This window comes from Arachis duranensis, chromosome 6 (genome assembly GCF_000817695.3).
Source record: "Arachis duranensis cultivar V14167 chromosome 6, aradu.V14167.gnm2.J7QH, whole genome shotgun sequence".
NCBI lineage: Eukaryota > Viridiplantae > Streptophyta > Magnoliopsida > Fabales > Fabaceae > Arachis > Arachis duranensis.
In genome coordinates, this window is record NC_029777.3 from 29,652,219 (window position 1) to 29,655,736 (window position 3,518).

Here is a 3,518-nt window from a genome sequence, read left to right on the forward strand (position 1 = left end):
CATTCAATTATGAGCAACAAAGCCCTGAGCAGGTGCAATGCATGAATAACACTTCAAGTTTATTTCAACACAATTTTCATGGTGATGCACACAAGACACCCCGGAAGACTCATTCTAATTCAAGGTGGGGTGAGCACCAGAATCAAGGACAAAGGGACTTCAACTATAGCAGCATTAGCAACACAAACAACCAAAGCCATTCATCCAATAATACTAACCAATTCTTTCCACCTTAAAAGATGAGTAAGCTTAGAGTGAAAGTTCAAACCTTCAAGCAGAAGGAAGGTGAATCCTTTTATGAAGCTTGGGAAAGATACAAGCAATTGATCAGAAGGTGTCCTTCTGACATGCTTTTAGAATGGAGCATCATAGGTATCTTCTATGATGGTTTGTCCGAGTTATCCAAGATGTCATTGGACCATTCTGTAGGCAAATTTATTCATCTGAAGAAAACACCTGTAGAAGCCCAGGAACTCATTGAAATGGTTACAAATAACCAGTTCATGTACACTTCTCAAAGAAATCCTGTAAACAATGGGACAACTCATAAGAAATGAGTTCTTGAGATTGATACTCTGAATACCATATTAGCTCAGAACAAAATACAGACTCAGCAAGTCAATATGATTTCTCAGAATCTGACTGGATTGCAAGCTGCATCTGGTAGTGCTAAAGAAGCCTCCTCTGAAGGAGAAGCTTATGACCCTGAGAATCCTGCAATGGAAGAGGTGAATTACATAGGAGAACTATATGGAAACACCTACAATTCTTCATGGAGGAATCACCCAAATTTCTCATGGAAGGATCAACAGAAGCCTCAACAAGGCTTCAATAATAATAATAGTGGGAGAAATAGGTTTAGCAATAGCAAGCCTTATCCATCATCTTCTTAGCAACAGATAGAGAACTTTGAGCAGAGCCGTCCTGGCTTAACAACCATAGTCTCTGATCTACCTAAGACCACACTAGGTTTCATGAATGAAACAAGATCCTCCATTAGAAATTTAGAGGCACAAGTGGGTCAGCTGAGTAAAAAGGTTACTGAAACTCCTCCTAGCACTCTCCCATGCAATACAGAAGAAAATCCCAAGAGAGAGTGCAAGGCCATAACCATGACCAACATGGCCGAACCTGGAGAGAGTGAGGAGGACGTGATTCCCAGTGAGAAAAACCTCATGGGATGTCCTCTGAACAAAAAGGAGTTCCCCTTTGAGGAACCAAGGGAATCTGAGGCTCATACAAAGACTATAGATATTCTATTGAACCTCCTTCTATCATTCATGAGCTCTAATGAGTATTCTTCCTCTGAAGAGGATGAAGATATTACTGAAGAGCAAGTTGCTAAGTACCTTGGAGCAATCATGAAGTTGAATTCCAAGTTATTTGGTAATGAGACTTGGGAGGATAAACCCCCTTTGCTCACCAATGAACTGAATGACTTGATTAGGCAGACATTACCTCAGAAGAAATCGGATCCCAAAAAATTCTTGATACCCTGTACCATAGGCACCATGAACTTTGAGAAGGCTCTGTGTGACCTGGGGTCAGGCATAAACCTCATGTCACTCTCTGTAATGGAGAAACTGGGAATCCTTGAGGTACAAGCTATAAGAATCTCACTAGAGATAGTAGACAAATCCTTGAAACAGGCTTGTGGACTTGTAGAGGATGTTTTAGTGAAGGTTGAGGGCCTTTACATCCCTGCTGACTTCATAATCCTAGATACTAGGAGGGAGAAGGATGAATCCATCATCCTTGGAAGACCCTTCCTAGCCACAGCAAGAGCTGTGATTGATGTGGACAGAGGAGAGTTAGTCCTTCAATTGAATAAAGACTACCTTGTGTTTAAGGCTTAAGGATTTCCCTCTACAACCATGGAGAAGAAGCATGAAAAGCTTCTCTCAATATAGAGTCAAACAAAGCCCCCACATTGAAACTCCAAGTTTGGTGTTGGGAGGCCCCAACCATGCTCTGAACATCTGTGAAGCTCCATGAGAGCTCACTGTCAAGCTATTGACATTAAAAAAGCACTTATTGGGAGGAAACCAAATTTTTGTTTTTCTATGTTAAATTTCCATTTTCCATTGTTATTTTATGTTTTCTTTAGGTTGATGATCATGTGGAGTCACAAAAACAACTGCCAAAATCAAAGTAAATTCAAAAACAGCATTAAAAATAGAACACCCTGGAAGAGGAGCTTAAACGCCAGTAAGGGTAGCAAAATGGGCATTAAACGCCCATTCTGGCACCATTCTGGGCATTTAATGCCAAAAAATGGCACCAAACTGGCGTTTAACGCAAAAAAGGGCACTAAGCTGCCGTTAAACGCCAAAAAAGGAAGAAAAGCAGGCGTTAAATGCCAGAAAGGGAAGAAAAGCTGGCATTTAACGCCACGAATGGGCAGCAACCTGGCGTTTAACGCCAGGATTAGCACTCAGAGGGCGTTTACATGCCAGAATGGTGCAGGAATGAGAAATCCTTGACACCTCAGGACCTGTGGACCCCACAGGATCCCCACCTACCTAAACTCAATCTCTCTCTTCTTCACACATCATATACACTTCTCCCCTCCTTGGCCGAACCTTTCTTCACCCTCCTTCTCCTCCATTCATTCTTCTTCTCTATTCTTCTTTCTTCCTTTGCTCGAGGACGAGCAAACCTTTTAAGTTTGGTGTGATAAAAATGTTGCGTTTTGTTTTTCCATAACCATTTATGGAACCTAAGGCCGGAGAAACCTCTAGAAAGAGAAAAAGGAAGGCAAAACTTCCACCTCTGAGTCATGGGAGATGGAGAGATTCATCTCAAAGGTCCATCAACACCACTTCTATGAAGTTGTGGCCAAGAAGAATGTGATCCCTGAGGTCCCTTTCATGCTCAAAAGGAATGAGTATCCGGAGATCCGACATGAGATTCAAAAAAGAGGTTGGGAAGTTCTCACCAACCCCATTCAACAAGTCAGAATCTTAATGGTTCAAGAGTTCTATGCTAATGCATGGATCACCAAGAACCATGATCAAAGTGTGAACCCAAACCCAAAGAATTGGCTTACCATGGTTCGGGGGAAATACTTAGATTTCAGTCTGGAAAATGTAAGATTGGCATTCAACTTGCCAATGATGCAAGGAGATACACGCCCATACACTAGAAGGATCAACTTTGATCAAAGGTTGGACTAAGTCCTCATGGACATATGTGTGGAAGGATCTCAGTGGAAAAGAGACTCCAAAGGCAAGCCGATTCAATTGAGAAGGCATGACCTTAAACCCGTGGCTAGAGGATGGTTGGAATTCATCCAACGCTTCATCATTCCTACTAGCAACCGATCCGAAGTGACTGTAGATCGGGCTATCATGATCCATAGCAGAATGATTGGAGAGGAAGTAGAAGTTCACGAGGTCATATCTCTAGAACTCTACAAAGTGGCTGAGAAGCCCTCCACTTTGGCAAGGTTAGCCTTTCCTCATCTCATTTGTCACCTATGCAGTTTAGCTGGAATTTTCAAAGAGGAAGACATCCTC

At 42.1% G+C, this 3,518-nt stretch overlaps 1 non-coding gene across 1 annotated transcript; it reads right to left on the reverse strand.

Annotated features, from left to right (window-relative positions):
* Nucleotides 1-245: 245 nt before the first annotated feature.
* LOC127740395 (small nucleolar RNA R71) lies at nucleotides 246-353 on the reverse strand. The gene has a single exon (XR_008001072.1). It is a non-coding gene; the product is annotated as a small nucleolar RNA R71 (small nucleolar RNA).
* Nucleotides 354-3,518: the final 3,165 nt, after the last annotated feature.